Below are 15,853 nucleotides of genomic sequence, written 5' to 3'. Positions count from 1 at the left end.
CGCTTCACTTTTTAGTTCTAGAAGAAACTACATGAGGTTTTGGGTTCGAGATTAAACTTCAGTACTGCATTCCATCCTCAGACCAATGGTCAATTTGATAGGGTGATTCAGATACTAGAGGATATACTTCAGAGCTGTGTGATTGATTTTTGAGGTAGTTGGAAGGATTTTCTACCGTTAGTTGAGTTCGCCTACAATAACAGTTTCTAGTCTAGCATCCAGATGGCACCTTACTAGGCTTTGTATGGTCATAAGTGTTGTACTCCGCTATGTTGGATTGAGTTGGGTGAGCGATGGATTTTAGGTCCCAAGTTGGTTTCTGAGACTGAAGATAAGGTTAGACTGATTCAGGATCATTTGAAGGCAGCTTTTGATAGACAGAAGTTCTATGCGGATCTAAAAAGGAGAGATATCGAGTATTCTTAAGGTTTCTCCATGGAAGAAAGTTCTGAGGTTCGGTCGTAAGGGCAAGTTGAGCCCTAGGTTCATTAAGTCGTATCAGATTCTGAAGCATATGGGATCGGTCATTTATTAGTTGGAGCTACCTCCAGAGTTAGACCGTATCCATGATGTGTTTCATGTCTCGATGTTGATGCGGTATTGGTCTAATCTATCTTACGCTATCTTTGTTGAGGAGATCAAAGTTAGACCGGATTTGACTTATGAGGAGGAGTTGGTTCAGATTTTGGATTTAGATATTAAAGTTTTGAGGAGGAAGCCCATACTGTTGGTTAAGATTCTATGGCGAAATCATGGTACTAAGTGAATAGCCTATTTTCAATGAAATCGAAACAGTGGTTTCGGGACCACAAATCCGAGTCGGAAAGAAAATTTATTTTAATATGAGTGCATGGTATGCATTATGATAGGAATGCCATATGAAAATTTTGATAAGAAAATTTTATCGATTATGTGCTTAATTATGGAATGGACCAAATTGCATAAAATGCAAAAGTTGAATTCTAGTAGCTAGAAGGATCAAATAGCTATGGAATTCAAAACTTGAGCTTCTTATATGGTAATTAGACCATTAAAGAAAAGTTAGTAGATATTTTTGATGAATCATCCATGGAAAATTAGAAAAAGGAAAGGACTAAATTGGAAAGTAGAAAAATTAATGGATGATAAATAATTAAATAGAAATATTATCATTTTATATCATATTCATCCCCAAAATATACATGGAAACCCTAGGAGAGAGAAAGGAAACTAATCAAGCTTAATTAGGTATGTTTTCTTATCCCGTTTTTAGTAATTTTTTATATTTTTGAAATCGAGATAGTCTAATCTATCTATTTTGGGGATTAATTTGAAAAGTTATTAAATTAACAAAGTTTTTTCATGGATGAATATGTTGAAATTTTGAAATCTATGGTAGAAAACGAAAGGTTGTTGATAGATAAACAACTTTTACAAAGAGAATTTTCATGAAATTGTGATTTAAGGACTAAAATGAAAAATTGTAAAACCCATAAAAAATTCTTATTTTTAAGAAATTCATGGGCTGTTATTAGGACATGTAAAAATCGGTTAGGCTTGGAATAAGTATTCAATTGCATGAATTTTATTTTCCGAGCCTAGGGACAAAATTAAAATTTATGAAAAGTTTAGGGGCAAACTGGTAATTTTACCTAAGGTGTAAATTGAATATGAAATGTGATAAATTGATGATTAAATTCATTTATATATATCCAGACAACTCAAATTCGAAGCTAGATCGAGGAAAAGAAAAAGTTTCGGATTAGTAGATTTTCATACACAAACAAGTGTCGAGGTAAGTTCATGTAACTAATTTGTGTTTATTTTCATGCTTGAATTGAATGTGGTATGTGATTTTATGAATTATATAAATGTTATAAATAAATGAAATAATCACATATTCAATCAAGTCCGGAAAATGTTAAGTTCTGTTTGAATAATGAAATTCAATGGATATATGTGATTTCCCGTATTGAATATGGTCCTGCATATGTTGCAGACAGAATATAGCTCGGACGAGCAATCCTGTTATAGCCCTCTCGAATATCCTGTTAAATAGTTCTTGTAAGCATCCTGATCGGTAGTGATTCTGCATGTGTTGCACTGTAATATCCTGATTTTGGACCACAAAATCCGAGATAGAAATAATTATTTATGATTATTTTGAGGTCTATGATATGATTGCATGATTGTGTGAAAATTTTGTGAAGAAATTTTATGCATAAAGTGCTTAAATTGAAATTAGGGACTAAATCGAATAATTTGTAAAACTTGCATTCTAGAAGTTTCTAGTATGAAATTGTTTTGAAATATTAATTAGGAGGTCTTAAATAGCAATTTTACCAATTTCTAAGTCTATGGACAAAAACTGGACATGGATGGAATTTTTGGAAAGTTTAGTAGTAAGGGCATTTTGGTCATTTAGGGGTAAAATGAATTAAAATACAAAATTAAAAGCCAATTTTGCTCATCTTCAACCCCATGGCCGAATATAACAAGGAGAAACCATGGCTAGGGTTTTTCAAGCTTCCAAGCTCGATTTTAAGTCCGTTCTTTTTAATGATTTTTTACGTTTTTGGAGTCTCGGTAGCTCGATTAAGCTTATGCTAGCAATAATTCAACCTAGGGTTCATATTTGGAAAAATACCAATAGGTGAAATTTGTGTATTTTGGTGTTTTATGATAGAATATGAGGTTTTAAATTGTAACGCCCCCACGCCCGAGACCGTCGCCGGAGTCGAGTATGAGGTGTTACTAAGCTTAATTTAACATATTTAGAACTTTGGATTATTTATTTCTACATTCACAGCTTTTAAGCTACTTGCATCACAGTCACAAGAAAAATCATATCTCGAGTTACAAAACTCGAAATCAAGATCCGTAAATTTTCCCTAAATCTAGACTCATATACCTATCTACTAATTTTTTTCTAGAATTTTTGGTTGGGCCAATTAGTACAGTTTATTAGTTAAATTTACCCCTATTTCAGGACTTGACTGGTCTGACCTCTGTTTACTACGAACCACATTTCTCTCTGTAAAAAATCCATATGACTGTGAGGTTTGTTTCTAATGAAACTAGACTAAATAAGGATTCTGAGAATATAAAATAAACTACCTAATTATATATTTACAATTTATGGTGAATTTCTAAAGTTGGAACAGGGGATTCAGAAACTGCTATGACCCTGTTTCACTAAAATTCAAATATCTTGTAACATATAATTCCTTTACCTGTTTCATTTCTTTCATGTGAAACTAGACATAATAAGCTTAAATTTGATATGTATTCCATCACCAAGTTCAATTTCTATGATTTTTAGTAAATTTTTAAACTCGCATCAGTGTTGCTGCAGTATTCTGTTTATGGCAAATTTCATCCCTTTTATGAGTTTTTATGCACTAATTATCTTAATAATTTTCCTTAACATCAAATATAATCTAAACTAAATATTTTCATAATTTATCATTATCAAGCATTTCCTCAACCATTCCATCACCATACCATAAGATCATTTACACAAAAAAAGTATATTGCTATACATGCCATACTTAAATTTACAAGCCATTACCAAAAGTCTTCCAGATAGTGTGACTGAGCCTTCGACCTATCCCGACTCCTGAGCTGGCTTGTCCAAAACTACAATGAGTAAGAAGGAGGGAGTAAGCATAAATGCTTAGTAAGTTCATATGCAAATAATAAGTAACATAACAAACAGTCATACCAATCAACATTAGCATGTATCACTAAAACACATATCACATTTTTAATCATTTTTCATCATCTTATTACCTTATCGTGGTTGTGTCAATACTCAACCCGAGGGTTAAATACATACCTGTCCAAAATAACCATTTCACATCACTCACCAATACTTCTCTTTACATCTCGAATATTCCTCCATTGAGTAGAACTTTACCCGTTGAACACATCGGAATATAATTCGGATACATGGATAACTTGCACATAAGTGCCATATATGCAATCAAGCAATCATGTAACCCGCCCATAAGCGAACTCGGACTCAACTCAACGAGCTCAGGCGTTCACATCCATAAGTGAACTCGGACTCAACTCAACGAGTTCGGATGCCTAGTTACATCTCACGAACTCGGACTCAACTCAACGAGTTCGGACATTCGCATCCATAAGTGAACTCGACTCAACTCAACGAGTTCGGATGCTCAATCATCCTAGTGACATGTCACTTGTATCCTAATCTATTCCTAAGGTTCAAACGGGATTTTTCCTCGAACACTTATCCTTGCCGTCTTCCGTAGAATGCCGAAATCAATACTCGGTAACAATTATATTTAACAAGTAGTTCACATAATTTACATATTATTTGAAATTAACCACAAAGCATACATTTCATAATAAAATTCAGCATAACATATAATTAACATCAATAACTTAAAAATAACCATTATGATACATTATTTACACATGAACTTACCTTGGTACCAAAATACAAAGATTTTGCAATTTAGTCCACAATCTTTTCTTTTCCTCGATTGAGGTCGATTCCACGTCTTTCTTGATCTAAAATAACACATTTAGCTTATTTAATACTCACATTATCAAATTAATCCTTAACTCAAATTTTGGCAAAATTACAATTTTACCCCTAAACTTTTGCATATTTACATTTTTGCTCCTAGGCTCGGGATTAAAATTTATTCCTTATTCTTATGTTTTACAACATGCTGATCACTTTTCTCTTCTATGGCAACATCAAATTCTCACTCTAACATGTACTTGTGACTATTAGGTATTTTTACCAATTAAGCCCTTTTACTCGTTTTTGCTTAAAATCGAGTAGTACAAGTTGTCTAACATAATTTAAAACTTCATATTCTATCATAAAACATCAAAATACACAAATTTCACCTATGGGTATTTTTCCAAATATAAACCCTAGGTTAAATTATTGCTAACATAAGCTTTATCGAGTTACCGGGATCTCAAAATCGTAAAAATCATTAAAAACGGGGCTTGGAATCACTTACTATGGAGCTTGGAAGCTTGAAACAAACCCTAGCTATGGAGAACCCTTGAAATTTCGGCCTAATGAAGAAGATGGACAAAAATTGGCTTTTAATTTTGTTTTTAATTCATTTTAATAACTAAATGACCAAAATACCCTTACTACTAAACTTTCCAAAAATTCCTTCCATGTCCTAATTTTGTCCATGAACTTAAAATTGGTCAAATTGCTATTTAAGACCTCCTCATTAATATTCCAAAACAATTTCATACTAAAAACTTCTAGAATGCAAGTTTTGCAACTTATTCGATTTAGTCCCTACTTTCAATTTAAGCACTTTAGGCATAGAATTTCATCACGAAATTTTCACACAATCATGCAATCATATCATAAACCTAAAAATAATTATAAAATAATTATTTCTATCTCGGATTTATGGTCACGAAACCACTATTCCGATTAGGCCCTAATTCGGGATATTACATAAATTATGTTAGACAACTTGTGCTACTTGGTTTTAAGCGAAAACTAGCAAAAGGGCTTAATTGGTAAAAATACCTAATAGTCATAAGTACATGTTAGAGTGAGAATTTGATGTTTCGATAGAAGGGAAAAATGATCAGCATGTCATAAAACATAAGAAAATAGGCTGAATTTTAATTTACGAGCTTTGGGGCAAAAGTGTAAATATGCAAAAGTTTAGGGGCAAAACTATAATTTTTCCAAAATATGATTTTGGGTCAATTTGATTAATGTGAGTCCTAATTAGACTATATTTTAAATGATAGAGCAAGGAAAACTAAAATTCGGGCTAAAATGAGGAAATAACCAAGCTGTGGACGAAATGGTAAAAGTAGCCATTTTCGCGTACGATGTAAGTTTATATGTAAATGTTGGTAACATAGTTATTATTTTAAATGTTTTTATGTTATTTAAATGATATGATAATTATTATGAAATATTATACTCGTGATAATTGTTTGATAATATGTCAAATTGTGTGATATACTTGGAAAATGTGAAATACTATCGAGTATCAGTATCGGCATTCCGTAGAAGATGGTTGAGACACATGATTGGGAAAAAGGTCCCGTTGAACCTTAGGAATGGATTAGGATACAAGTGACATGTCACTAGGATATTTGGGCATCCGAACTCGTTGAGTTGAGTCCGAGTTCGAGAGATGTAACTAGGCATCCGAGCTCGTTGAGTTGAGTCCGAGTTCACTTATGGATGCGAATGTCCGAACTCGTTGAGTTGAGTCCGAGTTCGAGAGATGTAACTAGGCATCCGAGCTCGTTGAGTTGAGTCCGAGTTCACTTATGGATGCGAACGCCCGAGCTCGTTGAGTTGAGTCCGAGTTCACTTATGGGCGGGTTACATGGTAGCTTGGCTACATATGTGGCACTTATGTGCAAACTTTCCATGTATCCGAATTATATTCCGATGTGTTCAACGGGTAAAATTCTACTCAAATGGAGGAATACTCGAGATGAAAGGGACGTATTGGTAAGTGTTGTGAAATGAATACTTTGAACAGGTATGTACTTAACCCTCGGGTTGAAAACTCGATATAACAACAATATGGTAAGATGATAAATGAAAATGTGATATGAATGTCTCGGTGATGATTATGAAAATGATGTTTTATGTTTGCGTATATAGTTGTGTTACTTGCTATTTGCATGTGAACTTACTAAGCATTTATGCTTACTCCATCCTTTTCATTCCTTGTAGTTTTGACAAGCCAGCTCGGAAATCGGGAACGGTCGGAGGTTCGCTCACACTATCTGTATACAATCTTGGCATAATGGCTTGTATATTTTGAGTATGGCATGTATAGCATTATAATCATTTTGTATATATGGTCTTATGATATGGTTATTGAGTGGTATGGAAATGCTTGGTAATGATTAGCCATTGTAATGGCTAATCATGATCATATTTGGTGTTATGTATGTCAAATTGCTAGCTAATCCATGGAAACCATGAAATAGGTAAAATTTACCATAAAATAGATTCTAACAACAGCAGTGATGTAAATTTGAAAAATCACTAAAAATAGTAGAAATGGAATTAAATGATGAGAAAGTTATGAAATTGAAGCTTAATGAGTCTATTTTCATATGGATAAAAAATAACAGGCATATAAATTATACTTTATGAGATATTTGAAACCTTGTGAAACAGGGCCAGAGTGATTTCTGGATCCTCTGTTCTGACTTTAAAAATTCATAATAAATTGTACACAAATAATTATAAGTCATTCTTTATATGTACAGATTCCTTATTGAGTCTAGTTTTAATAGAAACAAACTTAATAGTCATTTAAATTCTGTATAGAGAGATATATGATTCGAAATACACAGAGGTCAGAGTAGTTGAACCCTGAAACAGGGGAGAATTTAACTAATAAACTGTACTAATTGGCTCTACCAAAAATTATATAAAACAATTAGTAAATAGATAAATGAGTCTATTTTCAGGTAAAATTGACGGAATTGGATTTCGAGTTTCGTAACTCGAGATATGAATTTTTAAGCGACTGTGACACAGATTGCTAGTTTAGCTGGAAATTTTAAAAATAAATTGTTTGAGCTGTTTAAGTAATGAATTAAGTCTGTTAACACCTCGTGTTCGACTCCGGCGATGGTCTCGGGTAATGGGCGTTACATTTGGTGGTATCAGAGCAGGTTTAGTCGGTTCTCGGACTAACTTAGCATGTGTAAAAGTTTAGCTATACATGCCACTGATCTGTGATAGTGTGATGTCTTCCGACGCGTATAAGTACCGTCTTATTTAGACAGGGTACTCTCCAACCGAGCTGCACTGACCATGTTCAATGTTATGCAAAGGTATTTGAGTAAAGCTATGATTATGATAAGTCTCGGTTCATAAAAGTATGAATAAAAGTTTATGATACATATGTGATAATATGTGAGATGAAAGTTCATGTTGTGATAAATATCCATATTTGCTTAATGCTCATACGATGTAGTGTATGTGGCTTACTTGATAAGATGAACGGAATAAATAGAAAGTAGTAGAGGTATGAATAAAGGTCATAATATTATGATACGAGTGAAAATGTCCTTGTCTTGATTTGGACGTCGAATGTTGATAAATGTTAATGATATATAATTTTTATGAGATAAAGGATTATAATGAAATGAACTTATCTATGTTAAATTGTTGGACTGAATTATATGATTGTAATGATATGTACATGACGATGCACGAAATGAAAGTTGTGATTGTGATGCAAATATCTATGTTTGTTTGGCCTTATATAATGTCATGAGCATGAATTAATTTAATTAAATGAATGGATAAGTAAAGCTGTCTAGAAAACATAGAATGTATGCATAAGTATATTGTCTAAATGGGACAATAGGAAAATTGGTGTAAGCCAACATGAATGAATGACATGATTTTGACGATGTTACTATGATGATGGAAGTTGTGTCATATGTGTATGTATAAGAAAGTCGAGTCAGAGGTCCTATAACCCCTCCCCCTTACCGAAGTGGTACTTATAATGGAATTTCATGAGATTTGTATGGAATAAGTTTTCGGTTGAGAACCCAAAGAGTTCAGTGATAGAATAATTATAAGTATGATCAGAGATTGAAAATGAGCTGATAAGTAAAGTCAAAGTCAGTAAAGTATCGGATTGATATAAAGATCATTGGAATTATGCACTGTCCCAGTTAGAGAAGGAAATTCTCTTTGGTAAATCGAATTACTCAGGTGCAAGGTCGAGAAAAGTGTAAATCAAAATTTATTCAGAACTGACCTTCTTTAGTGAATGGTTTAATATGAAATTTGTGATGGCAGAACTAGTTGGGAAAATGATATTTGAAATGTGAACTATCTGAGTGTGATAGTTATGACTGGACAGATTTAGCAGTCTCTTTTGAGATGTTCTATGTGTTTACTCGTTCTCAGAAATATTTCTATGGCTATTGATCTTCTGAAGAAATTCTTGTTATATGGGAATGTCTTCTAATTCTAGTGTTGGATGAAAGCATTGGTAGTCTAACTGGTTTATAATTTATATTGCTCTATTTCATCAGGTATTCTATTCCATTTCGTCTGATAAGAATTGATGAGAGAATACATATGATATTATGATTCTATTTCTTCTACTTGATGCTTCATCTGATATATATGTATGGGAGGATATATTGTTCTTGTTATATTTGATTCCAGTGGGATTAAATGATGTTTTCTTTTGGACTTTCTTTCTTTGAAGAATTATCGGGGTATTCTGTATTTTCTCTATGAGTTTGGTTTTCGATTCTCCGGCATAGTATCGTATCTTGGATTTCTTTATTCGGTTTTCTTGTTATCTTTGTTCTATAATTTGTCAATTATGACTCATGTTCAAAGTACGTTCTTCAGCTCGTGATAATCATGTCAAATATGACTATACTTCTAATTTGATCTTGGTAATATGGTGATTTTAGTATTGGGATTTTTTTTTCTAATTTCTGTGTAAGGATTTGACATCAGTAAAGGCATAGGTGATAAAAGCGTTAGTTTCAGTCGGTATGGTGAATTATTTATTTGAAAGAGTTCATGTGACAATTATGTCAGGATTATTTTTCTCCAGTCTGATAATAGAATTTCATTTTGTACAGATAAAAGAGTAAATAGTCTGAACGAGATGTGTATATTTATTAGAAAGAGTTGGATATTAGTTAAATTCACTACGAATGATAAGGTTTTCGTCTTGTGAAAGCTGAAAAGTTTATTACATGTTGACAGAGTTTGGATAGATGAGAATATTGGTAACCGAAGCGTCTGAACTAGACTAGTCTACATTGAGTAAAGACTTCCTCACTTTCAGTAATGTACCGTTGTATGAATTGCGGTGTGTTTCAAGACAATGAGGTAATGTGATAGTTTAGAGCTTTCGATGTTACATAAAATCAGAGTTGTTAAAGGGGTTAAAGCTGTAATATCCTGATTTTGGGCCTAGTCGAAATAGTGGTTTCGTGACCATAAAATCCGAGATAGAAATAATTATTTTATGATTATTTTAAGGTCTATGATATGATTGCATGATTGTGTGAAAATTTTGTGATGAAATTCTATGCCTAAAGTGCTTAAATTGAAAGTAGGGACTAAATCGAATAAGTTGCAAAACTTGCATTCTAGAAGTTTTTAGTATGAAATTGTTTTGGAATATTAATGAGGAGGTCTTAAATAGAAATTTGACCAATTTTAAGTTCATGGACAAAATTAGGACATGGAAGGAATTTTGGAAAGTTTAGTAGTAAGGGTATTTTGGTCATTTAGTTATTAAAATGAATTAAAACAAAATTAAAAGCCAATTTTTGTCCATCTTCTTCATTAGGCCGAAATTTCAAGGGTTCTCCATAGCTAGGGTTTGTTTCAAGCTTCCAAGCTCCATAGTAAGTGATTCCAAGCCCCGTTTTAATGATTTTTACGTTTTTTGAGTCCCGGTAGCTCAATTAAGCTTATGCTAGCAATAATTCAACCTAGGGTTCATATTTGGAAAAATACCCATAGGTGAAATTTGTGTATTTTGGTGTTTTATGATATAATATGAGGTTTTAAATTATGTTAGACAACTTGTGCTACTCGGTTTTAAGTGAAAACGAGCAAAAGGGCTTAATCGGTAAAAATACCTAATAGTCATAAGTACATGTTAGAGTGAGAATTTGATGTTGCCATAGAAGAGAAAAATGATCAGCATGTTATAAAACATAAGAATAAGGAATAAAGTTTAATTCCCGAGCCTAGGGGTAAAAGTGTAAATATGCAAAAGTTTAGGGGCAAAATTGTAATTTTTCCAAAATATGATTTTGGGTCAATTTGAATAATGTGAGTCCTAATTAGACTATATTTTAAATGATAGAGCAAGGAAAACTAAATTTCGGGCTAAAATGGGGAAAATACCAAGTTGTGGACGAAATGGTAAAAGTAGCCATTTTCGCATACGAGGTAAGTTCATGTGTAAATGTAGTAACATAATTGTTGTTTTAAGGAATTTAATGTTTTTTATATGATATGATGCTTATTATTATCATGAAACGTTATGTTTTGTGGTTATTGTTGAATAATATGTAATTATGTGAATTACTTGATGAGTATGAACTATCACCGAGTATCGGTTCTGATATTCCGTGGAAGACGGCAAAGATGTGAGATCGAGGAAAAAAGCCCGTTTGAACCTTAGGAATAGATTAGGATACAAGTGACATGTCACTAGGATGGTTGAGCATCCGAGCTCGTTGAGTTGAGTCCGAGTTCACTTATGGATGCGAATGTCCGAACTCGTTGAGTTGAGTCCGAGTTCGAGAGATGTAACTAGGCATCCGAGCTCGTTGAGTTGATTCCGAGTTCACTTATGGATGCGAACGCCCGAACTCGTTGAGTTGAGTCCGAGTTCACTTATGGCGGGTTACATGGTAGCCTGGCTACATATGTGGCACTTATGTGCAAACTTTCCATGTATCCGAATTATATTCCGATGTGTTCAACGGGTAAAGTTCTACTGAAATGGAGGAATACTCAAGATGAAAGGGACGTATTGGTAAGTGTTGTGAAATGGATACTTTGAACAGGTATGTACTTAACCCTCGGGTTGAAAAATCGATATAACAACAATATGGTAAGATGATAAATGAAAATGTGATATGAATGTCTTGGTGATGATTATGCAAATGATGTTTTATGTTTGCTTATATGGTTATTTTACTTGCTATTTGCATGTGAACTTATTAAGCATTTATGCTTACTCCCTCCTTTTCATCCCTTATAGTTTTGACAATCCAGCTTGGAAATCGGGAACGGTCGGAGGCTCGCTCACACTATTCGTATACCATCTTGGCATAATGGCTTGTATATTTTGAGTATGGCATGTATAGCATTATAATCATTTTGTATATATGGTCTTATGATATGGTTATTGAGTGGTATGGAAATGCTTGGTAATGATTAGCCATTGGAATGGCTAATCATGATCATATTTGGTGTTATGTATGCTAAATTGCTAGCTAATCCATGGAAACCATGAAATAGGTAAAATTTACCATAAAATAGATTCAGACAGCAGCAGTGACGTGAGTTTCAAAAATCACTAAAAATATTATGTATACAATTAGATGATGAATAATATATGGAATTGAATAATTATGAGTCTATTTTCATATGGATGGAATAAAACGGGTATATGAGTTATATTTTATGAGATGTTTAAATTTTTGTGAAACAGGGCCAGAGCGATTTCTGGATCCCCTGTTCTGACTTTGTAAATTCACCATAAATTTTACAAAGATAATTAGAAGTCATGCTTTATATGTACAGATTCCTTATTGAGTCTAGTTTTATTAGAGACAAACGGCATAGTCATTGAAGCTCTGTAGATAGAGATATCTGATTCGAAATACACAGAGGTCAGAGTAGTCGAACCCTGAAACAGGGGAGACTTTAACTAATAAACTGTACTAATTGGCCTAACCAAAAATTCTAGAAAAAAATTAGTAGATATATATATGACTCTAGTTTCAGGAAAAATTTACGGAATTGGATTTCGAGTTTCATAACTCGAGATATGATTTTTAAAGCGACTGTGATGCAGTTAGCCAGCTTGTCTGGAAATTTTAAAATGAATTGTATGAGCTGTTTAAGTAATGAATTAAGTCTATTAACACCTCGTGTTCGACTCCGACAATGGTCTCGGGTACGGGGCATTACATTTAGTGGTATCAGAGCAGGTTTAGTCGGTTCTCGGACTAACCGAGCATGTGTAAAAGTTTAGCTATACATGCCACTGATTTGTGATAGTGTGATGTCTTCCGATGCGTATGAGTACCGTCTTATTTAGACAGGGTACTCTCCAACCGAGCTATGCCGACCATGTTCAATGTTATGTGAAGGTATTTGAGTAAAGTTATGATTATGATAAGTCTCGGTTCAGAAAAGTATGAATAAAAGTTTATGATACATATGTGATAATATGTGAGATGAAAGTTCATGTTGTGATAAATATTCATATTTGCTTAATGCTCATATGATGTAGTGTATGTAGCTTACTTGATAAGATGAACGGAATAAATAGAAAGTAGTAGAGGTATGAATAAAGGTCATAATATTATGATACGAGTGAAAATGTCCTTGTCTTGATTTGGACGTCGAATGTTGATAAATGTTAATGATATATAATTTTTATGAGATAAAGGATTATAATGAAATGAACTTATCTATGTTAAATTGTTGGACTGAATTATATGATTGTAATGATATGTACATGATGATGCACGAAATGGAAGTTGTGATTGTGATGCAAATATCTATGTTTGTTTGGCCTTATATAATGTCATGAGCATGAATTAATTTAATTAAATGAATGGATAAGTAAAGCTGTCTAGAAAACATAGAATGTATGCATAAGTATATTGTCTAAATGGGACAATAGGAAAATTGGTGTAAGCCAACATGAATGAATGACATGATTTTGACGATGTTACTATGATGATGGAAGTTGTGTCATATGTGTATGTATAAGAAAGTCGAGTCAGAGGTCCTACAACCCCTCCCCCTTACCGAAGTGGTACTTATAATGGAATTTCATAAGATTTGTATTGAATAAGTTTCCAGTTGAGAACCCAAAGAGTACAGTGATAGAATAATTATAAGTATGATTAGAGATTGAAAATGAGCTGATAAGTAAAGTCAGAGCCAGTAAAGTATCGGATTGACATAAAGATTATTGGAGTTATGCACTGTCCCAGTTAGAAAAGGAATTCTCCTTGGTAAACCGAATTACTCAGGTGCAAGGTCGAGAAAAGTGTAAATCGAAATTTATTCAGAATTGGCCTTTTTTAGTGAATGGTTTAATATGAAATTTGTGACGGCAAAACTAGTTGGGGAAATGATAATTGAAGTGTGAACTATCTGAGTGTGACAGTTATGACTAGACAGATTTAGCAGTCTCTTTTGAGATGTTCTATGTGTTTACCCGTTCTCAGAAATATTTCTATGGCTATTGATCTTCTGAAGAAATTCTTGTTATATGGGAATGTCTTCTAATTCTGGTGTTGGATGAAAGCATTGGTAGTCTGACTGGTTTATAATTTATATTGCTCTATTTCATCGGGTATTCTATTTCATTTCGTCTTATAAGAATTGATGAGAGAATACGTATGATATTATGATTCTGTTTCTTCTACTTGATGCTTCATCTGATATATATGTATGGGAAGATATATTGATCTTGTTATATTTGATTTCAATGGGATCAAATGATGTTTTCTTCTGGACTTTCTTTCTTTGAAGAATTATCGGTGTATTCTGTATTTTCTCTATGAGTTTGGTTTTCGATTCTCCGGCATAGTATCGTATCTTGGGTTTCTTTATTCTGGATTTCTTTATTCTGGATTTCTCTATCTTGGATTTCTTTATTCGGTTTCCTTGTTATCTTTGTTCCATAATTTGTCAATTATGACTCGTGTTCGAAGTGCGTTCTTCAGCTCGTGATAATCATGTCAAATATGACTATACTTATAATTTGATCTTAGTAATGTGGTGATTTTAGTATTGGGATTTTTTCTAATTTCTGTGTAAGGATTTGACATCAGTAAAGGCATAGGTGATAAAAGCGCGAGTTTCAGTCGGTATGGTAAATTATTTATTTGAAAGATTTCATGTGACAATTATGTCAGGATTATTTTTCCCAAGTCTGATAATAGAATTTCATTTTGTACGGATAAAAGGGTAAATAGTTTGAACGAGAAGTGTATATTTATTAGAAAAGAGTTGGATATTAGTTTAAGTCACTACGAATGATAAGGTTTCCATCTTGTGAAAGCTGAAAAGTTTATTACATGTTGACAGAGTTCAGATAGATGAGAATATTGGTAACTGAAGCGTCTGAACTAGACTAGTCTACATTGAGTAAAGACTTCCTGACTTTCAGTAATGTACTGTTGTATGAATTGTGATGTGTTTCAAGACAGTGAGGTAATGTGATAGTTTAGAGCATCCGATGTTACATAAAATCGGAGTTGTTCAAGGGGTTAAAGCCGAGCATTGGGATCTATCAAAATTATCCTTGCCAGTGTTGATATTGGGATGGAAATGAGAAGGATTATTCTTGAGGTCATATCAGAATTATTTCTATGGCGGAAAGAGGAAAATGTGATGTATCCTATTGTTAAATGTTTGGCTAGATTTATAAATCATATCTGTATTGAATGAATTCCTACTCATCAGATTCATGGAATTTCAAGTCTCTTTGATTGTTGGATTTCTTGGAATTTTGGTCTCCATTAAATCAAGTTGAGATCCAGGTTTTATGTCATGATATCATGGGAAACTGAGAAGGGTTGAAAGTTTAAGAACAGTTGAGAGTTGAGACTGTAAGCTTTTAGATCATATGAGAAATTGAAGAGATGTATTAGAGGTACAGTCTAAGTGCAAGTTCTTCGGCACCGAATATGAGATTAAAAGTGAAGACCACTTTTCTGGTAAGATTTTCGGGGACGAAAATCCCTGAAGGGGAGAGAGTTGTAATATCTTGATTTTGGGCCTAGTCGGAATAGTGGTTTCGTGACCATAAAATTCGAGATAGAAATAATTATTTTATGATTATTTTAAGGTCTATGATATGATTGCATGATTGTGTGAAAATTTTGTGATGAAATTCTATGCCTAAAGTGCTTAAATTGAAAGTAGGGACTAAATCGAATAAGTTGCAAAACTTGCATTCTAGAAGTTTTTAGTATGAAATTGTTTTGGAATATTAATGAGGAGGTCTTAAATAGAAATTTGACCAATTTTAAGTTCATGGACAAAATTAGGACATGGAAGGAATTTTTGGAAAGTTTAGTAGTAAGGGTATTTTGGTCATTTAGT

General features: G+C 33.1%; 1 pseudogene; it reads left to right on the top strand.

Moving 5' to 3' along the window:
- The first annotated feature begins 592 nt into the window (after positions 1 to 592).
- The window catches only part of LOC107956316 (proline-rich receptor-like protein kinase PERK14), a 49,374-nt pseudogene continuing 34,113 nt past the window's right edge, over positions 593 to 15,853 (top strand).

The sequence above is a fragment of the Gossypium hirsutum genome, chromosome A07, assembly GCF_007990345.1.
Source record: "Gossypium hirsutum isolate 1008001.06 chromosome A07, Gossypium_hirsutum_v2.1, whole genome shotgun sequence".
In the NCBI taxonomy this organism is placed as follows: Eukaryota; Viridiplantae; Streptophyta; class Magnoliopsida; order Malvales; family Malvaceae; genus Gossypium; species Gossypium hirsutum.
Note: the sequence above shows the minus strand (reverse complement) of the source record. Positions and strands in the feature narration are given on the sequence as shown.